At 38.1% G+C, this 25,937-nt stretch overlaps 1 protein-coding gene across 1 annotated transcript in view; it reads left to right on the forward strand.

Moving 5' to 3' along the window:
* The window catches only part of CA7 (carbonic anhydrase 7), a 397,617-nt gene that overhangs the window by 116,624 nt on the left and 255,056 nt on the right, over positions 1-25,937 (forward strand). The window lies entirely within an intron of this gene.

Genomic DNA, 25,937 nt, shown 5'->3' on the forward strand with positions numbered 1-25,937 from the left:
TCAGTAACTTCTCCATTGTATTTGAATTTGAGATAATCCTGTATATCTTTAACATTCATAACAAGCTCAATGCAACAGGACTGTTGTCTGAAAAGAGACATGAAAAAATTAATTAAACTATCTTATTTTTGCAGTCAACACATTCAGTATTTACATTCTGACAGTGTGTGTTTGTGTACCAAAGGTAATCAATAGCAAGTGTTAAAGTGGAGTACCAGAAAGGACCTGCTACATGGTAGCCATCTTAAAAGAGCTTTCCTCAATATTCACTGCTGTTAGGGCAAAGGTCGTCTAAATACATAGCGTAACAGTTTGGAAGTCTCTTGTATTAAACATTAAAACACAGATATGCTCCCAGAATTCATTGCTGTTCCCAAGTACTTTCCCTTATTGACTCTATGCAGACATTGTGAAGGCATTACTTACAAAAGGCACATCCCAACAGTCTATGACTTTAGGGCTAGATGGAGTCAGTGCATAGCAGCAACAAATTGATGGCAGCATAAAATGTACTTTTACTCTGTGTATATTTTTTCTTTCTTCCTTCCTAATTGTTTGTGTGTTGGACTATGAGGATGCAATTGCATTACTGATGATCGCCATATTAGCTGATTAATATGGTTAGTAAGCCACAAGAGAATGGTGTAGTACTTCACTCTACGGATTAAATTATTGGGTACTTATTGAACAATAGCTCTCTTTAGATATTTAACAACCAGAAAATGGGCTGGTAGTTCTTGCTTATTACACTAACGTCTTATCAAGTTTCTATGTAGTACACATCTCTTGCTGAGCAATTTCTATAATGCGATTTACATAACTTAATATTACTTTCTAAGTTTCCAAACAATCTATAGAAACACTTACCAAAATAACACTGGGGTTTGTTTGCATGAGCTGCTGTGAAGTTTACTGCACTTCCAGGTCTGACTGTATTATTAAGTTGCACTGATACATTAGCGTCTATATCATAACATCGCAGAAGCAAAATGTTGAACGCTCATAAGAGCGAAAATGCTGAAACTCGAATTTGGTATTGTGAGGGGGCTGCTCCCCCTACACCCCCCACTAAATATATATTCCAACTCCAAGATCGCACTACAGTGAGGAAAGGGCAAATATCCCAATCTTCACTGTACTGCGATCTCAAAAATGGACCCTCAACGTTTTGGCACTTTCGCTGTTGTGCCGCTCGACATTTTTATTTTTCAGCAACATGATGTAGATCCAATACATAAACTGTTACTGACATTATATTTTTCCCCTCACAATACTAGTAATGAATTATCTAAGAATGTATCAAACCTTATTGAGTTACTTGTCGTTTTGATTTTACTACATGCCTTTTTGCAAATAGGTTGTAACTGAAAAGAAGTGTCTGACAATTTATTTATATAAATATAGGGAAATCATAGTACTGGATGGTTTCATTATCTATGTGGCTAGTAAATGGTCAGATACCCATTGGAAAAAAAAAACCTTGTGTACATACCAGCTCAGAAAAAGTAAGCAAAAGTAAATAAAAATAACATTTGAAGAGCAAACTACCAAGCAGCAAAATAGAATGGCTACCACTGGATAATGCATGTGGCTTTAGCATCAGTTTTCATTTCATTTTATGTGCTACCTCTGTATTATAAAATAAAAAGATAATATCCATTTATTATGATTATTCAGCTCAAGGCACTCATGTGGGACTCTGTGTAAGGCAGGAAACACTGGGTTTATGTTAATGAGTACTTCCAATTATGTGGTTTTATGGAAACTCTCATTAGCATGACCTATATGTATAATGCTAATTTATAACAGTACATATTATATGATCTTGTACTGTGTATAACACTGCCAAACTTAACTCAACATGGCAAACTAAAATCCATGTTCAGTCATTCATCTTTAATTCTTTCCATATACAATACTCTGAAACATTGCTGTTCACTTTTAAGTCTCAAATTCTGTCCAACACATAAAATCTATGGACCCCAGAATGTTGAGCTTACACAATGTAGCCCTATGACTTGTTTTATTCTACTGTTTATATAATTTACATCTTTCTTAAAAAACAAACAGAAGTAAACATGAGGGTTTAGCTGAGCTGTAGGCAGTCTGTCAAGCAATCTTGCATGCAGGAAAGCATAACCCAGTAATGATGATGCATATTTAAGTAACCAAATTATTTATTTGCATAGGTACATGGAAAACACTGTGAAATGAACAGCATGAAGTCACAAATAGAGAACTGAGAAGACTATATTTTAACATGCACAAAGTGATGTTAGAACTGTTCTTGGCATTCCTGATTATACTGAGTAAATAAAAACTTAGATGTTGATGTACTTTTCTTGCTTTATATGGCTGTTTGACTTAACAAGGATGAGGTATATAACTGTATTAAATTAAATTAACAGATGATGATTCTGGCAGTTGATGGACAGTGTACTATAGCACATGTAATGCTGTATGTACAACCTCCTTAGTGGTACATAAGAAAGCAATAATCCCCAACAGGGTGGGCACTGTCAGGGAATTAATGTATGTTCAAGAGTGTTCTGAGGCCTGGCACTGCAGGTAGAGGTCCTTACCACCCCTTGAAGGTTATTGATTCTCTTATAACACCCACCTTGGTGGACTATATTATGCTTAGAGAAAGTATTATTTGTATTTTTTATTACTATATATTTTTTATACTTTTGATGTAAAATAATTCCTCTGCCTAATGTTTCAAACTTGTTGTAGCATATGTAATTATTGGTGCAGGAAGTATTTTACATCTAAAATATGTTATGTAAGTAGTTAATGTCCACACACACACACACACACACACACACACACACACACACACACACACACACACACACACACACACACACACACACACACACACACACACGCACACACGCACACGCGCACACACACACACACACACACACACACACACACACACACACACACACACACACACACACATATATATGCAGTACTTTTTTCTTTTCTTGTCTTTTAATTCTGCCTTTTTAAACAGCAAAGTCACATTTAGAAAGTGTAAAAAATGGCAGCCATTTTCTTTTTTCAGTCCAACTTCAGGGCAGCTGAAGCAGCAGACTTGTTTCTTATTACACACTAATGTACATTAACGCCCTGCTGAAGAACATTTGTTCTCCTTTCAGGGTAAAGATATACTTTGTGCCCATTCTCTTAGAACTGTTGACCTTCTCAGTTGTATGTATGAACTGGTATGGTTAGGTGTTATACTGTTAAAGACCATGTACACAGGATTGTGTGCAAACGGTCTTTTATGTAAAAATGCTGATTTTTCTTTAAAATTTACCTTAAAAGCAGCATCTGAATCTCCAGAATCTCCAGATATACTGCATTAATATTAATATGCTGGCAGGACATATGTATGACATTGTTGCAAGTACTAAATAGGCTTAATTAGAACATATTAAGAACCATAAAGCAATTAACTGACAGTCTGTTCAATGAACTGCTTGGCAAAAAACTAACTACCGTTTAGTGTATAGTGATGTACAAATGGAACAGTGGACCTTGCACAGCACATTATGCTTTAAAGAAAACAAGGCAACTGCTGTATGAAAAAATGCAGTTGTGTACACTTACCCTAAATGTAGATTTTTGAGTGTATTCACTGTTGCAATTATCACATTTGAGTTATCTCCTTGCAGTAGCCCTCAGTCGGCCTGATTATCAAAGTCTTGGGTCTTGCATCAGTTGCTGTCTCATCTTCCATGACGTCAGGTAGTCAGGGGTATAAAGCATGCAGCCGACGCCATTACATCAATTTTTCTTGCCCCACATGTCAGATGCCCCCATAATGGGAAGCAATTATATACAAGGTTACACCTCCAACAAAATAATACACCAAAAAGCTTTAAGCATAGTAAACAAGAATAGAAAGTCAGGGGGCTGGAGGGAGGGTAACCAGGACTGCAACAGTGAATACACTCGAGCATCTACATTTATGGCAAGTGTACACAACTGTGCTATGTTCTTTGTGTTTCACTATTGCAGTCATCACATTTGGATAGAGTCCCAAACCTAAGGATGGGAGGAGGTAATTAGATAGCATTAGGACCAGCTATAAGGCCCTGCAAGACTGCAGTGGCAAATCCAGCTCTGGATTTAGAAAAAAATGGCAAGTGGTAATGTTTGGTGAAGGTATGTACAGAACTCCAGGTAGCAGCTTCTAGGATGCCCCTGGTAGGGACACCTCTGAGAAAGGCTGTAGAGGTAGATGCAGCCCTGGTTGAATCTGGTCTTATCCCCTGTGGGGTAGGTTTTCCATGATGCTTATAGCACAAATGAATGCAATGGCCTATCCACTTAGAAATGTTTTGCTTTGAAATGGCCTTCCCCTCTGCCCTTGCAGCAAATGCAACCAGCAGCTGTTCAGATTTCCTGAGAGGTTTAGTCCTGTCCAAGTAAAATCTAAGTTGTCTGTGCATGTCCAAGGAGAGCAGTATTCATTCCCCTTTGTTCTGTGGATTAGAAAAAAAGGTTGGCAAATGAATGGACTGATTAAGAGCCACACTGGATACCACCTTGGGCATGAAGGAAGGATTGGTCCTGAGGGACAACCTGTCCGCATGAAAGATGATGAAAGGCTCCACTGCCATGAGAGCCTGTAATTCAGACACCGTTCTTGCTGAAGTGATGGCTAGAAGGAAGGCTGGTTTCCAAGAAAGGAATTTCAACTCTGCATTTGCACCTGGCTCAAAGGGAGGTAAAGTGAGCTTTTCCAGTACAAAGTTAAGGTCCCAGGCTGGAGTAGGGGCGCTCCTGGGTGGCCTTAAGTTTTTGGCCCCTCTGAGGAACTGCTTCAGCAGTGGATGAGAGAAGATGGGTGGTTCTGTATTGTAATGAGCTGAAATGGCTGAGGCATGAATTTTGATGGAAGAAAAGGAAAGGCCCTTGTGAAGCATCTTAGTTAAGTTTTGAAGAATATGCGGAAAATTGGGCACTCCTATGCCCATCCCCTGAGTTTGGCTCCAGGAACAGAATCTTTTCCATTTTTCAGGATAGGATTTTCTAGTACAAGGCCTCCTTTACTCCAGAATGACATCCATCACTTGCTTACTGAGGGATGGTAACGGAGAGATCAGGTAATTAGCCAGGCTGCCAGGTTTAGGGTTTGAAGCTGTGGGTGCAGAATCTGGCCCTCCTGCTGGGATAGCACAGCATGAGTTTGAGGCAGGTGCTATGGTGCCAGCAGTGACACACTGTGCAAGTGGGGGTACCAGTGTTGGCATGGCCAGTCTGGTGCAATCAGTATTGTCCTTGGTTTGTCCTGTTTGATATTTAGTAGTACCTTGGAGAGGAGAGGCAGAGGGGGAAAGGCATAAACTAATAAGTTTTTCCAGGTGAAGGACAGGGCATCCACTTTCCAAGCTTGTTTGTGGGGAGTCCTTGTGCAGAATTTGTCCAATTGGTAGTTCTGGGGGGAGGCAAACAGTTCTATCTCTGGGCTCCCCCATTTGTTTCTCAACATGTTGAATATCTTTGGTTGCAGTTTCCACTCGTGTGGGTTCATGAGATTTCTGCTTAGGTTGTCTGCCAGTGTATTTATCTTTCCTGGCAGGAATTGAGCCTGTAGGTGCACTTGGTAGCTCAAGGCTGTGTTCCACAGAGCCATGGCTAGTCTGCAGAGAGGATATGAGTGGGTTCCTCCCTGCTTGTTTATGTACCACATAACAGTGGTGTTGTCCGTCTTTACCAATAATTGTCCTGGAAGAATGTAGTCCTTGAAGGCTGTCAGAGCATTCTGTACAGCTAACATTTCTTTTTGATTGATATGCAGGTGCATTTGACTTGGGTTCCATTTGCCCTGAATGCACTTCCCTGCCAAGTGAGCCCCCCATGCATAGTCTGATGTGTCTGTTGTTAGGGTTTGGGCAGCAAGGGGTATAGTGAATGGCAGTCCCTTGTTTTGTTGGCAGGCCTCTGTCCACCAAAGGAACTCTATCTGTAGACAAGGTATGATATGAATCATTGATTCTAGATCCTGAGAATGTTGACACCATAGGCTTTTTAGATACCATTGCAGTTTCCTCATATGCAGTCTTGCATATGAAATTAGTAGAATGCAGGAGGCCATGAACCCCAGGGCTTGCAGTATTTTCCTTGCAGATAGCTGGGTCTTTGTGGCCAGTAGTTTGAAGTAGGCTGTCAAATGAACTTGTTTTTCTGGCGTAAGGTAGGCCATCTTGGAAGTTGTATTCAAGCTTGCTTCCAGGAAAACAATTTGTTGGCAGGGTACAAGATGTGATTTCTTTTCATTTATGGTGTACCCCAGAGAAGTTAACAATTTCCATACAAATGCCAGATGATTTAATAGTATGTTCTGGCTTTCTTCCTGAATTAGACAATCGTCCAGGTATTGGTATATTTGAATATTTCTTTGCCTGCAAAATGCAATGACTGGAGCTGGGCACTTTGTGAATACCCTGGGTGTAATAGATAATCCAAAGGGCAGTGCAGAGAACTGACAGTGCATGTAACCTGCTTTGAAGCATAGGTATCTTCTGCAAGATTCCCTTATTGGGATGTGCAGGTAGGCTTCCTTTAAATCCAGTGTTGCCAACCAAGCATCTTTGCCTAGCATAGGAAGCAGCAGATGAAGAGTTAGCATCTTGAATTTTGGGATCACCAAAAATGTGTTTAGGATAGACAGGTCCAGGATAGGACGCCAGCAGGAATTGTCTTTTCTGGGTACCAGAAAAAATCTTGAGCAGAAACGTTGTCCCAATTCTTCTTCTGGGACAAGTGGAATAGCCATGATGCTTAAAAGAAAGAGAACTTGCTTTTGAGCCTCTGCCCACTGATTTGGGGGTAGATCTGGCTGACCGTTCGGGGTTGGTAAGGAGTGGAAGTGGAGTCTGTATCCTTGGGAAACTATATTTAAAACCCATTTGTCCTGGGTAATGAATTCCCAATTTTTTGCCTGCAGGGCAGTCTTTCCCCCTAAAGGAACAGTCAGTTGTGGAGGGCTTGGAAGGTTTAAAGTTAAGTCACTGAGACAGTTTACCATAGGGGGGAGTCTTACTACTCCCTGCTTTGGAAGTGGGAGCCCCCCACTGCTTAGTCCTGTGAGTATCTTGGGACTGAAGTCTGGGTGTTCTGCTGGTTCTGGGTTTGGACTGTGAAGGCCTGGAAGAGGCAGGAAAGGACCAGTTCTTAGAGGGCCAATGCCTACTAAATTTGGGAGGCTGTACTTGCAGGAAATCTTTAACAGTTTGCATAGATTTAGCTTTTTCCTCCATCTTTTTAAGTACTTCTTCTGCTTTGTTGCCAAACAGGCGGTGTTGGTTTAAGGGAGCATTCAGCAATTTAGCTTTAACATGATCTGGCAAAGATTGCTCCTTAAGCCAAGCATGACTTCTAAGTACAGACCCAGTGACAGCAGCCCTGCAAGATGCCTCTAATGAATCAGAACCACATTCCAAAGTATGTTTTCCAACTTGTTCAGCAGAATGCATTAAATCCTGTAAAGCTTTATTTTCAGCACAGTCAGGAATCAACATCATTTTCTGTTTAAGCAATCCAATAATATGCTGCTGATACTTTAACACATGAAACTGGTGGTTTAAGGCCCTAATGGCCAGGGTTGCAGAAATGTATATCTTCTTACCCCATCTATCCAGTGCCCTGGAATCTCTATCAGAGGGGGTAGGATTTTTGGCAGTAGTAGCCTTAATGCCCTTGAGTCCCTGTGAAATACTTTCAGGATTAACAGTAGGATTTTTAAAGAGGAACTTGTGAGAGTCAGGAATCCTGTAATATCTATCAGGTTTTCTGGGAGTCAAGGGCCAGGCTAGATTCCAAGAAGGCATCATCTACAATGTCCAGGACAAGAGGGATGGCCAAAGATCTGTGTTGGGGCAGGAGCAAGAAATCCCTAAGCCTCTTTTTGGAGTCAGAGTAATCCTGGCTCTCCCAGCAAAAATGTTCCCTAAGAGTATGCAAGGTTTCACCAAAAGAGAAATCCTCTGGAGGGGAAGCAGAGGGAATGGAGTCCTCTGCACCAGAATCCTCATAGGTAGATAAGGGTAGATCATGGTCATCAGAGGAAACAGAAAATTCAGAGTCCTGATCAGACGATTCAAGGAAAATCAGTCCTATGTCTCTTATAGGGGGAAGGGTGGCTTCCCCTGATTAGAGTAATAAGGTCTTCAGCCATTCTTATCATTTGTTTTTTAGGCATAGAGGCATGACCATGCAGTCTGGGCATTGGTTTTCTAGGCATGGATCGAGTTTTAGGCCTTGAAGAAGAAGATGACATTGGTTTAATATGCAAGTCAGTAGGCCTGAATACACCCTCAGAAGCTGGTGTCTGAGCAGCGGCTCCGGACCCATCCAAGGTAGAGACATCCGCAGGTTCCACAGTCGAAGATGCATCTTGTGGCATACCGGACTCCAAATGGGTCTCAGAAGAGGCCTGCAAATCTGAATACCAGGTATCAGGGGCTGCGAAAGCACCTCACTGAGTATCGGCAAACTGGTGACTAGCTGAGGAGAAGCGTTGTCGGCAGCTTTGGACCTATGCGGTCTGTCTCTGTCTTTATCTTTGCATTTTTTTGGAATGTCGGTAGTCGGGTGGCTTACTGAAGCCATTTCTGAATAATTGAACTGAGTACCAAAATATTTAGAAGTGTAAATAAACCGACGACTAATAGTTTGAGGTTTGAATAAGGTACAAAACCGACAGCGAGGTACGTCGTGATCTGGGCCTAAGCAAGGAATGCAGTATGAATGAAAATCTTTATGAGGTATTTGCTTTCCACAAGAAATACAGTTGTTAACTTTTACTGACATCCATTTAGAGCAAGAAAAAGGTTCCCCAACGGGGTACTTAGCTTAGTTGAAGACTCTGGTTCTGAAACTCGAAAAAAAAAAAATTCAGGAGTCGGCCGACTGACACTTGCGAACTGCTTCTGCTTCAGGCACTGCACGGCAAGAAAGACTGATGTAATGGCGTCGGCTGCATGCTTTATACCCCTGACTACCTGATGTGATGGAAGATGAGACAGCAACCGACGCAGGACCCAAGACTTTGATAATCAGGCCAAGTGAGGGCTACTGCAAGCAGATAACCCAAATGTGATGACTTCAACAGTGAAACACAAAGAACATCTTACTGTTTATGTGTTTTGTACAGATTCCATCACTAGAATATTTTTTCTCCTGTCTTCTCTGTATAGCGCTTACTTACACCTCTAAAATTTCATGTTGCTGCATCACAGGCCTTGATTCCCTGGTTTGATTCTGGGCTTAGGTGCCTTCTGTCTTAGGGTTGGTGCCTTTCATTTATCATTGTGGAGTTTTCTCTGTTGCTTCTGTTTCCTTTTCTAAAATAGAGTACCGAATTGTAGATCTTCTAATTGTCTGGAGACTTGTGCAATGTGTGATTGTGTGAGAGAGTGTGCATGTGTGTGTGTGTGTGTGTGTGTGTGTGTGTGTGTGTGTGTGTGTGTGTGTGTGTGTGTGTGTGTGTGCAATTGACTGTTATTGTGTCCAGAACTTTTCTCTGCTTTATGACTTCCTCTTGCTGGGATAGCCTACTGTGCCATCATGACCTACGAATAAGAAAAAGTAGATATAAGAGAATGAATGACTGAATTAAATTAAATTAAGTGATTCTGTTAACTTTGAAGTACAGATGCCACACTTCTCATAGACATTCCTGGGCTGATGTGATGTTGTGTACAGAAAACACATATGCAATCCAGCACATAATAGCTTTTAGAGCAAGGGCTTCAGTGAGTGGCATGTGTTGCTTGTAGTGCAGGTTAAATGACTCCTTGTTATGGACAGATGAGATATCAGCATTAAACATTTTTAGCTGGGAATCTCTTACATTGGCTGTCAAAGTGATCAAAGTAGCCAAGGCTTACCCACATAGCCAAATTGGTTTTATGTTTTGCAGCTAAGATGTGCAACAGTAGACAAATATTTTATTTGCTTTTGAAGGGCTTCAGGAGCCCCTTCTCACAAGTGGCTTTATAAGTACTTTTATGACATACTTTTATTCCTGGGAAATTAGAAAAAGATAAACTGATTTATACTTGGCTGAAGGCCAAGACCCTAACTATTACTGTGACGTACATATGTGATGGGGTGACATTGGATGGCATACTGCAAAGCCTAGCATTAATAGTAAAACCACCTTTGTAAATAATAATGCTGCCACAAGAAGCATACAGTAGATTTAGTGTCAATCATTATCATGTGTCTAGTTTTATGAAAGCCATTTATGTGCCCTTGTGTGTGTCTGTGTGTATGTGTGCATGTGTACAGTCATGTTTGCATGTGTGCATGTCTGGGGGAAACGCTAGCTTTGTAGTTGAAAGTCATCCTGTATCACAGACCTTTTTAAGAATAAATCTAACTTAGAAGCAGTAGCAATTGTCATGATATTATTGATAACCATCAGCTTCTTTGGAATGTAATATAGTTTTAACAGCATGATAATTGTTGTTATTTTGTTTTATTTATTTATGTTTATTTGTCTGTAATTATTTTTTTTGCATTTTTAGAATTATTTGGTCTCACTGGAACACTTGTGCCACTTATGCAGGGAAAAGATCAAGGTTAAATAAAGCCAGTTATTGAGGATCACAGCATATGCAAGTGGGAGCTGATGAGACTCCAGTTTTACTATACTAGTTCCTTGATGGAGGTAGCACCTTTTTAATGGGATACTTGAACATTTTAGACAATGACTCAAAGCTTCTATCACCACCATCAGAGACTTTGTTTCTTCTCAGCTTTACTTGGCACCTGCTCAGCATCACATCCTCTATGACTTTCTGCTCGTAAATGCTGCAGTAATGTGCAGTAGTAATGTAAACAAGGCCATTGCACAGTTATCCAGTCTAGTACAACATTGTGGCTGTAAGATGATTTTTGCAGTCCATATTTTGAAACCACTAGTTTTTGTGGCACATACTTTGGTGAAATAGTGAGGAACTTCACCTATTACCCATAAACTCTTGGTGCTGTTTCATAACTCATGAAATGTGATACCATACCAAAAGCCATTTCATGTGAAAATCTATGAAGACCATCGAAACTCCCAACATCATCAAAAGAATGAAATATACCTTATAATCCTTGTTGACACAAAGACACTGAAACACAAACATGATATAATGCCCTTTGTGTAGAAGCAGTTCCTACAGTTTAGACCACACATTCATCGCTATGGTACACAGGTTGGATCACAAATGCAATACCAGCTATTAAAAGCTGTTACACACTAAAGAGCAATTGGGATCGTATGGCTGATTGTGCCCCCTATCAGTTTGCGCCTGGGGCCCTATTTGCCCTGCCTTAGATATTCTACTATTTGCAATTACTCCAGCGTTTGAGCTGGCATGAGCCCTTTGAAGGCATTATTACTTCACTGATGTTAGATACAATCCTTAAATGTCCTGTTTTGCCTAGAAAAGTAACTATGTCATTTATTTCCAATTGGAATAAGAAAGAAAACTTAAAAATGTTACTATGAAAAAAGTGCTGCTCAGACTACATCTCAGAGAAAGACCCTGTCTGTATGGTGTGAGTTCAGACATTATTAAGTTACTGATACATATACATACATTCTAACTCTTTATCATATTCTATTGGAAGTCCCTGTCTCTATCATCAATGTGAACTAGATATTATTGCTAATTTATATTTTCTGTTACTCAAAACATCTGTCTCTCAAAGATTGGTTGTTTAGGCAGACTAATAGCTTACAAATAACTTGTTTTACTTCTTTGGATGGAAATAATCTCCCTACACATCTCTTGTATTATGATTTCTTCTCTAATTAAATGTCAGAGCAATCTCTCTGAGCATTATCTTCTCTGCTAAATGAACACTAAAACACACACACACACACAGTGAAACAGTGTTTAAAGTAGAGTTATACTAATACAAAAAGTCACACAGTGTCTATCAATCATTTACTTTGTTTACAAATAGCTTTGAAACAAATATAGACAGTAGGATATAAGAACATGGGATTATAACAATTAAGCTACTTCAAAGAAAGTAGGCCATAACTTTGACAGATGAACCTTTGAACATTGACATTTAGGACTAACTAAGATTAAAACAGCAGAATGTCAATGAGCCATTACTAATTAACTTTCAATAATAATCCAGCTGAGGTAAGGGTAAAATCAAAGAAGCAAAGAAGAACCACAAAATGGTACCTATCAACTGTCAAGATTTTCACAGACTCTCTGGATTTTTGCCTAATATGTTTGGTCTGTTTGTCATAAAATGTTTGGTTTACTGGGAAATCATTGCGGATTCATGAAATAATGACAGATATTTGAGTTTCAGACTTCATGCCCTTCAGAGAATTCATGCAAATGCAGAACCAGCGACTTCAGAAGTTTATAAAAGCAATATTTAAAATTTGCCCTTGGTTTTGGGCCTTTGTTCCCACCATTATTTTTGGCTTTGTCCAGATTTCTTGTGCTAGGAAGCTGAGAGGTGTACTTCTTTGGTAACCTCTCTCACTGATTTGATGTGGATTATATTTGAGCAGTGCCCAATTTCAGGACATTTGTTATATATATATATATATATATATATACACTTGAAAGTGGGTAGTGTTCTTTCTTGTTATGTATGTCCCACACCTTCCACATTTCCTTTTATTCCCTTCAGTATATTTCACAATTTTATCTTCCATCTTCTATCAATGGTTTTATGATGCTAGATATGCCCACAACATTTCATTAGTGGGGTCTCTACATCCTTATGGAAAGTAACCTGATATGCAACCTCCTCTGACCGCTGAGCTGTCTGAATGGCTGTTGCTTATATGACATCAGCCCATAGCTGCAGCTTGAGAAAGAGATAGAGAGAGTTTTATCCATTATACCTGCCACATTTCGGTCATGGATATTTTCATGTTATCTTAACTCTGCAGTAACAGTGTTCTGTAAACTTGTGAAGGATTCTGATAAAAGTCTGCTATTTCACTATCCATTTGCACATTTTGCTGAAAAGGCACTTTCACATTCACCATTTTGTTTAGGACAGAAGAACTCGATTAAGTTACAGTACCACTACAGCAAAACTGTATATATTCTTTACTTCAGATGTAAAATATTCAAAAATATTCACTACTTCACTCCCTGGAGCATAAATTAGACAAGTGGCCTGTACCTCCTCCCCATCTTTGTCAAGCTTTATTTCTCCCTGAGTCTCCCAAAACAATGCTTCCATCCCAACCTTCACTTTGCTTTGGTTTATCAAACTGGAAGTTTGCAGATGGGTTATATTTTGCCATGCCTCCCCTCCCTATTTTGTCATTTCCACAACGCATACTTGAATCTCTCTGTCATCATGCCACAATGGGCAACATTTAGGCAGGGAAGTAGGCTTCAGGCTTTGTTAAAAACAATAAGTAGGATGGTCACGTGTGTTGCTACTGACAGCAGTCACAAAACACTTTCTCCCCTCTCCCTGGCTGCTGACATCATTGTAATAATGTAATTGTATGACAGTAGATACCTGCTGGCAAATTTTCCTATTAAATAAGAAGAACATAAGTTTTTGCTTAGTGCAGAAATATTTAAATTATATTGAAGTTATAAATAAAGACTGATAAAATGGAAATGAACATAGCAAATCCATGTTACCGATTTCAGCGTCAGAATGCATTCAGTTTGCAAAAGATTAATGTGTCATATCACAAGTGCAATAGCTTCTAAACATATTTCAGCTAAAGTGCACAGATAATAGTGATAAACATCCTTCAGTGGAGTATGGGATTCTTGCAAGTACGCTTCTGTTTTCACTTTACCTTTTTGTTTTATTTGTGGTTGTTTAACAGTGAAGCAGGTGCTTTGGTGATAGGATCAGTCTGGTGTTTTCACATGCTTCACAGCAGTATGCACATCAGTATACTGTAAATATGACTGTGTTTATATTCAGTGATTGTATGCTAAACAAAATGTGCCCCTCTCAAAAACGCTTTGCATGAATGTCACAAGTCTTCATTTGTCACTTTTCAGATTAGCAGGCTGCACAGACTATGAACGGGTAACTAATCAGGCCTAGGAAAGTCTACCTTATGCTACTTTTTAAGTAAAAATGCTTACTGAGCTCTGGCTGACTTCTTGAAGGGAAGCAAGAGTAAAGAGAAGCAACTAAATACTTAAAAAAATTGATGCCAGTACTGACAATGAGGGCAGGCAAAGTGTTATTTACAAGGTGAAGTATACAGGTATACAGATCTAAAACCATGAGCTGTGCAAAACTGATGACCAAAGTAAGGACAGTATGGGTATCAGTCATCACAGGACAAAAATATATAAGATTAAAGTGCAAGTTAGAAGTACAAACCTGATAAATCTGAATTTTTCATTGGTGCCAAAAATGTATTTATTGATTTCTCACTATTATCCAGTGAGGTGCTAGATCTTATTGCCAAGATGGGGAAAAGCCTTACTTCTTACATATTTTTATTTTAATTTATATAATACTAGACATTTTTAGATAAAATGGGAGGACAAGCAAGCTATCTTTGAAGTGGACAAAAAAAAAAAAAAAACACTGGCAACACAACCAATGTGAAATAGGCATGCATAAAAAGCATGGTTGAAAACACTGAATTGCAAAGCCACTGTGTTTAACTGGCTAATCATTTGCAAAATGTTTTAAGCTTTTTTTTTCAGAACAATTTTAAAAAAGCATGCAAATCCAACAACCACAAATGATCACATCTAGAAAAACAAACATTTAATACCATTAATTGCAGTATACGGCTACCTATTTGTAAAAGACATCGGAAGATGGTGGACAACAAATATGTTGCATGGTAACAGCATGCAATATTTTACAGGCCTCTGTTTTAAAATGCTTTTTATGCTTCAGTATTTATTGAAGCTTGATGGGATACTTAATATTTATCCTTAATTGCTGTTAATTTCCCGTCATTCATCTAGTCTCACACAATAAAAAAAACCAGAAACAGAGTTTTTTTGAAAATTATATATCTACTTGAATGTTTATATAAAGCAGTTGTTCTAAGCCTTCAAAGAATTGCATACATTTGTTGTATATGCTCTGTCACAGTTTTCTGTTGACTGTACATCAAAACTGTCATAAATCAAACTTATAGCCCCATCAATGGCACCTATACTGTTACAATTAAAGTGTTATTTATGTCCTAATGACATGTCTAAGTGAGGTTATATTTAAAGGTGGTCTACTGTTTATGTAGTGGCAATGAGCAGGATTCACTAAGGTACTTTGATGTATCACCTCTATGTACACATTGTGGTACCTTTTCCTGATTCCTCAACTGCCCTTAATCAGTGCTGCATGGTCTTCTATCACGAAGGCATACAGCACCACAAAGAGCTGGCCCTGTGACCATGCCTAATTCCAGAAATTGCTTAGCCATGTAAACCAACATGGTCATTCCCACTACATCACTATATTGAATGCGACCAAAAGGCTGTGTTTAACAGCCCTGGTACAAGGATAGGGGTGGGGTGGTTAGGGATGTAAAGGCACTGACAATACAACAGATAACAGATACTGAAGTACTGTAACTGTACTGACATCAGAATGGGGATTGGGGCTTGGCAGGAACCACTAGACACCTGGGATGAATCAAGGAGTAAGGGCCTAATAGATACATGCCTTAATGGCACTTCAGCGATTACTGGGGTGGAGGGAACCATGAGAGGGCAGATAGGTTGGGGACAGGTACCCTACTGTGGTATGTGTGTGTACTTGAGTATATGGGAGAAAGATTTGGGAGGGGGAATGCCACACAAAAGCAGTTTACTACTATGACATGCAGATCTGCAATTATCTGCATTTAATGGGAGTAAATGCGATTCAGAGATATCCAAATTAGCCTATAAGGCTAACATAACTCTAAACTGCAAATGAACAGGTCATGGGAGAAAGGCCTTTTTAACATGAGCTATATGGCTCATGCTAGGCCCTCTAATGGATTTCCAGAAATAGTTATGGAAATCATAAGTAAATGTACCTGTGGATTTGATAGATAATACGTTTTGAGTACATTTTTGATCAAGATACCAATAAATTCCTGTTGTTGTTATGATGAACACAGGTGTTTTATCTATAATGTTTACTAAGTCTGGGTTTTCATTTAGGACTTTCTGTTTTTTTTGTAATAGTGTGCTTTATTGTAGCAGCATGCACATTACATTTAACAGAGGCTTCTACTATGAATCACTGAGTTTGAAATTGAAGAGCATCTAACCCAACAAATTCAGCTTGTCAGAACTTCAACTTAAATTAAAAGTAAAATTGTTTTTTTTTGTAGAGGACAAGCCCTGCTGCACCACCATAGCCCCCAATCTTAATATGTACTAACAATATAGTTGTACAAACATGAAAAAAAGAAAAAAATCACTGGCAGTGATTTCCCATGGATAACTGCAATTCTGTAGTTCAGGCTCAGGAAGCTGATCTTAAGTTTACCTCTCATCCAGTTAGAAATAAGCGATGTGTAGGAAAGCCGTAACAGAGAAAGCACTTGCTAAATATATATTGTCATCTTTATCCTTATACCTGTTGTTGCTTCATTAATCAAATATTTGCCAGAGCCAGATCCAGCACTAGGTGATCTAGGCAGTCACCTAGGGTTTTGCTGGCTGGGAGGGGGCCTGCGGGCAAGGAGGGCTACCTCAACATTTATTTTTTAATTAAAAAAAGAAAACTTACATGTCTTCTTAGAGGGCATTCTTCTTTAAGAACACCATCTACATCATAGATTTACATCCCTGCATGCAGACATCAATACACACACTTGCTCATGTTTACTTCTTCTTTTCCATGTCTGGAATTTAATGAATGTGTGTGTGTGTGTGTGTGTGTGTGTGTGTGTGTGTGTGTGTGTGTGTGTGTGTGTGTGTGTGTGTGTGTGTGTGTGCGCGTGTCTGTAAGGATGGCTGGTTAGTTAATTTACCCAGGCTCAAACCCTCTACCTTGATCACAGGAGATGAGAACCTGAATCCTGTACAACAACCATACCTCTCAATTTCCTAACACAAGAAATTGAGACACAGACTAAAATAATGGGGGGGGGGGCGGACAAAGACCCAAAAATAGGGAAAGATTTTAAATATAGCTCTTATAAACTTAGAATATAGTTAGAAAAACAGGTTTTGTGTTCGCTTCCATTTTCAGAAGGATATGAAATCTGAAACTCAAACATATGTCATTATTTAGTAACTTCAATACTCTGTAGTTTGTCAGAAAAATGCACATTTTAAGAGGAGCAGACCAAAAATATGAGGCAAAAATCTGAACATTCTTTAGAAATCTGGACAGTTAAGAGATATGAGTCACCAACAACCACAGTGCATTTTCAAGGAATTGTAAGTTTCAGTGCATTTTCAATTAATTGTGAGTTTTTCACTGCATTAGCAAGGAACTGTGAACTTCAGTGCATTTTCAAGGAATTGTGAACTTCAAGGGAAAAGATGTTTATTGCTGTTAATGCTAAGTCTGTTTTCAATGAACAACTGTTTTGTTTAGCAAATGGTCGTCTCTGTGCTGTAGAGTTTGAAAGCAGTGTTACTAGCACAAAAAAAGCAGCATACTTGCTTTTGATGCAAAAGGCTGTGGTTTCCACTCCCTCAGACAGATTGCTGATACTGCTGTTGTACTTTAAGGGGGTGGGGGTGGAGGCACTGCAGTCCTGAATGGGTCTTCCTTTGGATGAGATGCCTAGTAACTATGAAACTGTTGTTGGTTTGACATTCATTCCCTATTACAATATTACCAGCTTTCTATTTTTTTTAATGTAACATGAGCAATTTATTCTTCAAGGGGAAACAGGCACTGAATTTGTAGATGAAACACTGAAATATAAGGTTGCTTAGTTGGTTACAGATTTCTTTAATGTGGAATTATTCAGATGAGATTGTGCATATTTGTTGATATTGGTGGATTGTAATGACAGACATTTGAGTGGCCTTTTATGGTTGAAATGTCCTGAAATTGCCAGTTTTGTCATTATTGGTCCATAAGTTTTGTTTCATTACTTACTGGAAAAATGTTCAAAACTAGAAATTTAAAACACAGTCTAACAAGTGGTATTGTATTATATAAGGAATGCAATGTAATACAATCAGGAAGGTGAATCAAAGAACACATGCATGGTCCTAAAAATGTGTGCAAGGGGCCCATGGACTGATAACAGCCCAAAGGTAAACTTTGTCTACCATTGGCCAGATGCATTTTCTTTGAATGTGGGTTTCAATGCCATTTCAATGCAGGTGTGTTTCAAGGGCAGAGAAGTTTACCACTGTTGCTAATTCTGTTTTCAATGTGAGACTTTATTATTTTGTTTAGTAAATGTCTATATGTGTTTGTCCTATACCATTTGAAATAAAAGTTTTTACATTAAATTCAAATATTTGTAATCATTGTAGAACTAAAGAAGAAAATAGTATGTACACTGACAGGTTTGAACAATGCTTATGCTAACTGGGGAGAAATAGCCAAGTTATGGGACAATGGAATGGCTGCGGGACTGTGGTGTTTGTGTGTGCGTGTGTGTGCGTGTGTGTGCGTGTGTGTGCGTGCGTGTGTGTGCGTGTGTGTGTGTGTGTGTGTGTGTGTGTGTGTGTGTGTGTGTGTGTGTGTGTGTTGGGGGGCATTACCCTGCATAGGGCCCCATTTGACCATGATTCAATTCTGAGAGCTGCCAAACTAAATACCTGCTGGTTCCCTACATTTTTACTTCTATCCAGCATATATAAAAAAGAATGTTATTAAGAATCAAGCTGTATGATTCTATAAATTTACTACATCAGGTACCTTTGAGGAAGAACTAGCCAAATTCAGCACTTTGTTTATTGAAAGGAAATCTAATAGTGACAGATTTAGGTATCTTCTTAAAAGGAAACCTATAATCACATCACAGTTGAAAGGCCTGCACTCATTAGTACGTAGAGAAGAAATGTATTACAATTATAGGAATAGTATCATACATACATTAAACCTTTATTCTGTATCAAAGCCATGGGTACATTTTCTTGTGGTGTATAGCATTATTGCTGATATATAAATGTTGGGTCATCTTTAAAGTTGCCCCACTTAGGCAGGTCTTTAGAAGTGACATAATACTTTAATTGTAAAAGTACAGGTGCCATTTAAATGGTTACATGTTTGAATTGGGCCATTTTTAGTGAAGGGAGGTCTTCAAGAAAAGTGCCACATAAAAGATATGAGCACATGTATGTGATTTGTAGCAAGCTTATAGCAACTGTTGTATCTGCTTTACATGAGTGTTCAACTAAAACAAGTCATGCCTTTGTAATTAATTTGTGAGATTAGATGTTCAAGGAGGAAATCATGACACTATGCTTGAGAAAAAAAAATTGAATGGGCAACTAAGGATTAATGCAGAATATCCCTCAGACTTAAATGAATGCTTGAAAGTGTTTTAAAACTGAGACCTGTAAAATAAGGCAGGCTCTTAGTATGCAATTTGCTTGTTGCCCGATTTCTTTTGTTGTCATCATACCTCTCAACTGTCCAGATTTTTGCTTTATATTTTCAGTCGGTTCCTTATAAAATCTGTGTTAATTTATGTTTTTGGGGCAAATAACTGAGGATTGAAGTCAACTAAATAATGACATACATTTGAATTTCAGACTTCATATCCTTCAGAAAAATGCATGCTAAGACAAATCCTGTTATTCTAACAGCAATATTTAAAATCTGTCCCTATTTTTCAGCCTTTGTCCCCCCCATTAGTTTTGTGTTGAGGTTGAGAGGTTTGGATGGCATTCAAAACTATAGAGCATTTAATGTTTCTTTTTCTAGATGAGTATTCAGTAGTGTTGTTGACTCATGTGATCTGTGAGGTCTTTATTTAATACATTGGCATTTGCATATTTTTATAAACTGTTCAGAAGAACTTGTTCCCCATACCAGCATACTGATGAAGCATGGGATCTTATCTCAAAATCTCATTTAGTGGAACATGCCTAGACTGCAGTAACTGTATGCATGGCAAATCAAAGGCATTATTACAGTGATTTCCCCTGGTTTACCCAGTAGATCTTTCAGCATTTGATACCTGTTGTCATAGATGTAATCTCACTTTAGCTAACACATTTCAGTATTACCAAGTTTCATATTTTATTCTGATAAGACACACACACACACACACACACACACACACACACACACACACACACACACACACACACACACACACACACACACGCGCGTGCGCGCGCACACACACACACACACACACACACACACACACACACACACACACACACACACACACTGTAGTGACCTCAAAAAAAAAAGATCAGATTTTATTTTCTCATACTAAAGATATAGGAAACATTATTCAGGAAAGCCGCACTAAAGCCAGCAAAACATGCCATGTTACAAATGACTAATCTTCCACAACCAATTGTTTGAAAATGAGGACAATGTAACATTGGTGACCTTAAACCTTGATTGTGGCATGGGTCCTTTTAAACTCAGATTGGCCAAAAAGAATTAAACTGCATCTAATTTATGCTTGAGAAACTGCAGTAAATTACTGCTGCCTTGTATTTTATAGTTGCCTAGTATTATTACTTAGTTCCAGCAAACATATCAAGAGCAACATATAAGCATGAACGCATCCTTCCATTTACCGTCATTCTAAGTCCTCCTTTTCATTTTCTAGCAAATATCTCATTGAAAATGAAGATCACAGATTACAGTTTTACAAACATTATTACTAACTGTAGATTTGAAATAGAAGCATACCTAATGTGGGGCAAAGCCGACCCGGGTACAAGGTGGTGGAGGCATGATGGGCAGAGCCATTTTTTTTAAGTTTTTGCTGCTCACAATAACATGATGGTGGATACTAGAATGTAAAGAAAAGAAGGCAGACCTTTTTTAAACTCACGTAGTGTGTGAGGATGTAGGGCATTAGGATCTGGTACTTCCCCCTTAGGAAGGAAGGGAGGAGTTCCAGATCAGAGAACAAGAGCACACACACACACACACACACACACACACACACACACACACACACACACACACACACACACACACACACACACACACACATGCACACACACATGCACACACACACATGCACACATGCACACACACACACGCACACACACACACACACACACACACACACACACACACACACACACATAAACGCACACACACATGCTGTTGCAAAGTGGTTTAATTTTATTTAGTTCAAACAGCTTTATAGATTATTATAAATGTCTTTAGTCTGACTGGCTATTAACAGAACATTACATGTCAATGGTGGTTGGCAAATAAAAGGACCACTCATTGACTATTAATCCATGCCACCTAGCATCACTACATCCACAGATCTCATTATCCTTAATAACATGGATATTCCCTTTACCCAGTAAACAATGCCTAAAGGCAGACCCTAAATAATTACCCTGAAAAGACATATGAAAAAGATATTTCAGTGTGTTCACAATGAACACAATTTCCCTGCACTTTAGATAAAAGCATCAGGTGTCATTCACAAATTGTATTACAGCAGTTTCTTGACTGACACTTTGGAATCATTCTGTCCTTAAAGTCAAAGTCAAAGTAAACTTTATTGTCATTCAGATCAACAAACGCAATGTATCACTGGATGAAATTCTTTTGCTTCAGGCTCGTGTGCATTGAAAAACAGTTTTAATAAGAGGGTGAAGGAAGCATATAATGGAAGAAATTCTGCGGTAGCATTGTCACCTCACAGTAAAACGTTGTCCTGTTCGTTTCTCAGCTAGAGCGTCTTCTGTGTGGAGACATGCATGAATGGGCGTACCTTCTTGAAGGTTGTGCGTCAGGGCCGGCAACTCAGAACGTAAAAATCTACTGCCAATCATTAGCGGACCAGAGTTGCACTGTTGCGACCCCAAACCGGGAAAAGCCGAAAGACACAACAACAACACTTGCACTGTCCTATTCACAATCATTTCCTTGCAGTGTTCCATCAACAGAATGCCAAAAAAACAAAAGTGAAGAATGCTGACTGCACAGACTCCAGAAACGCTCGCTGTCCACAAACAATATCCAAACCACTTGGGATAGTGCAAATAATGTGTAAAAGCACACCAGCCACTTTGATGGTTAAAAATCTTCTTTTAATATGCTTTATGAGTTAAGCGCTTTCACTCATGCAACTGTGAACTTCATCAGAACAACTATAAAAATTGAATGCAGTTTAAATACTCCATTTGGCGCCAAATCTGTATGTATTTAAAGTGACAAAGGCGTACTAAAAATTCCATACTTAAAATGCTTCGTACATTTCACCTAATGTCATTTCAAACACATGTTTACAAACAAACATCCTATATTATAATCACTGTTATAAAATTAATTATTAATATAATATCAAAAAACTGATAAAAAAACAAAAGAATTAAAAGTGGGATGGGCGCCACACTTTAGTAAAATATGACAGCCATCACTACAGTCAAATACATACTTAACTCAAATAAATACTTAACTCATAAAGAATATTAAAAGAAGATTTTTTAACCATCCAAGTGGTTGATGTGCTTTTACACATTATTTGCACTATCCCAAGCGGTTTGGATATTGTTTTTGGGCAGCGAGCGTTTCTGGAGTCTGTGGAGTCAGCATTCTTCACTTTTTCGGTACAGTTTCATATTCAGAATCATTCTGCTTTCACCGTCATGCTCAGAATCATTCTCCTTACACTCTCCAATTCACAATCATTCCTCTTATACTTTCATATTCAGAATCATTCTCCTTTCACTGTCATGCTCAGAATCATTCTCCTCACATTGTCCTATTTTTAAGGTGAAATGTGACTGGATGCAGAATGACCTTTGTTTCTGACTGAATTGCATTCTTCAGGTCAACTAAAGAGAATGTTGACTTCATGCATTCTGATTCTGTGACTTCTTTTAGAACAACTCAGTTCTGAAGAAGTCCTAATTTTAGGATGGAAGAGCTAAACTCAAGAGAATGGTAATAAAAATGTTTGCTTCATTCCTTGGTGAATTATATATATTTTTTATTTTTGTGCTTTTTATACTTTGGCTTGAGGTTTTAGATGTATTTTATTCTGTTTTAGCAGTTTTTTTATTTATTTTCATTTGTTTTGTTTGTTGACAAGGAATAGTATCTTTGGAATATCAGAATTTTCAGTAGAGTCCTCAGGGGAAAAGCCCCAACAATTTCTACAGACAATTTAATATAGTAGCTGAGGAGAGCATTACAAGAATTAACAATTAATGTGATTTGTTAAGTTTGCAAGGAAAATAAGTGACTGGACCAAACGACATATTTTCTGACTAATAAATGTTCATTAATATCAAAACTGCAACAAAAAGAACTGGTGATGTCACACTGCAAAAAACGAAACCAAACCCAATGGTCTATCTAATACAAACACCTAATTTATTTTCAGAATAACCTATACAGCAAAGTATTTGTAATTAGGTTATAAAACAACTGATAACAGTACAGGTAGTTGCTAATTCTTAATTCTTAAAAACACCAGCAACAATGGGCTGAGAATGCAGCATAAAATTCAACTTAAAAGAAGTACAGATGAAAAGGACAAAGAATCATTTCACCATAGAACTCTCATGAACCCTTAATACCGATGTCTTGACATCTTCATTACTGAACCACATTTACAGCTCATCAACAACATATACACACATAGCCTTGCTATCTGACTGGCATTTTACTTCTTTGTTGACAACAACTTCTTCGTTCTGCTGTCCATCTCATTGAATCTGCCATGCTTCATATACTATATTCAGTTCGCTTATTATATCATAGGCTTGCCATGTAATTACCCCCAGCCCAAAACATTAAATGCAAGACCTGTGAACACCATACTACATTAAATGTATGAGTTTGCTGTCTCAGTTAAACTCTTCCATATGAATGCTTTCTTGGTGATACCTGCAAGCATAATTACATCACTGAATTATGCTACACGTCTGTTTTTTGTATCACTTTACTTGGGCAAGCCACATTTTTTTTCACTGTTATACATTGTAACTTTCCCTTTATTGCCCCTCTCTGACCACATCACCCATCTTGACTTTAAGTAAGCCTGCTGGAAAAGAGTCTCCTGTGTAAATAAATTATACATTATAATAATCTTTTGTAAATAATTCTATCCACAAAATTATTCCAATGCTCACAAACTCTAATTCTACTGGAATTATCTATACTCACTTTAAATACACTTTCTAACATTGATTCTTACATTACTAGAGTTATTTAGAAACAGGTTTCACCTTTGTAATCTGTGTTACCCTACATTATTCTCTTTTGTTTAGTAACTAAATACGATCAAAATGTACAAGTTGCTGTCAATGACAGTTACAGATTTATGTGCTTGTATTAAGATTCTATTTCATGTATTATTCTATGTTTCTCTTTTTAAGACTCCGTTTCATGCATTATTATAGCTGTGGAGCTTTTCTCCTTGGGTCACTGCTGAAAAGGGAAATGGGTCACATGCCCAGTGAGAATTTCCCAGTAAACAAAATGGAAATAAAATAAAAACAAATAAATAAATGTGTGTATGTAGTCTAACATAGCACAGTATCCATATCATATAATTTCTCTTGGGGGCATAAGCACAAATGCATGCTGTGAAAAAGTACTGTTGGTTAACCTGTTCAAATTATTGAGTTGAAGCCAGACCATAAGTGGTTACTGTATATAAAACTAGTTCATGTTGAAGTTCATTGAAGTGCCGTATGCAAGTACTGTACAAATATAAATAAAAGACATATAGCCTACAGCAAGAAACTAAAAACAGTTAATATAGCAGAAATAAATGAACACAAAGTAAAAGAAATAAAGGAAAAAAAAACAGAATTCCACAAAGTTTAAAGTACTCACATTGTATTTTTTTGTGAGCAAAATAATCATTATGGGTATTTCTGCTCTCATTTTATGCATTAGAAAGGCTGCTGGGAATAAAAATCTCTATATATCTGTCAGGAATGGGGCAGTCAAATCTGTTGGACAGCTATTAATTTAAGTTTACATATACCTGTCTGTTAAATGGATAAACACTTTAGACAGTTTTCTCTTTTTAGAAGCAATCCAGGAACAGCGGTTAATGAATTTCCCGTAGGTCAAAAAGTAGTCAAGTAGAAATTGAAAGAATCAAATATGGAAAAAACACAAAGCCCATTGCCTGTTCATAACTTTAACCATCTTAAATTCATAGACAAGTAATAGGTGAACTGCACCTTAGCCTGCAAGGTAAACACCTTAACCATTATATCAACCTCCATCTTGTTATTCTACTACACAACTTACTACACAAAATAAAATATGTGTACATTTTGTTCTGAGAAACAGATTTGATGACCACAGTTCAATGATACTTTTTAAACCATGTTTTTGCTAAAACAACAACAAAACTAATTAATAAAACAGGAAATACTTTTTCAAAAAAACATTTAATTCTGTTTTAAAAAGTTAACTACTTGAAATGTTGGGACCCACTAGCGGGAGTCTGAGACACAGACTGCATGCCCCCAAAAAGGACATAAATATATTAAGTATGAGATGGCCATTTCTCAAAATATTCCCTTTTCTCCTTGAAGTATGGTGATCTCATAGTAGTTGTATATAAGTTTGGGGTGTATTGAGAGGTGCAGGGGGCCTGGCTCTCCCTACAAAAAAGAAGTTTAAAGGAGAAGAGCAAACTTTTTTTTCGGCTTGTTGGCACTCAGCATTTCGAATGCCAACATTTCAGTAGGGAGGCATTTGAAACTACTGAATCACTGAACCACTGAACCACTGAACCACTGAACCACTGAACCACTGAATCACTGCTGCCATTTTCTAAGTACAGAAATGTGTCAGTATAGAAGAGGAGGCAAAACACCACCTCATAA

This window comes from Protopterus annectens, chromosome 8.part1 (genome assembly GCF_019279795.1).
Source record: "Protopterus annectens isolate FY-2018-M chromosome 8.part1, PAN1.0, whole genome shotgun sequence".
Classification (NCBI taxonomy): Eukaryota; Metazoa; Chordata; order Ceratodontiformes; family Protopteridae; genus Protopterus; species Protopterus annectens.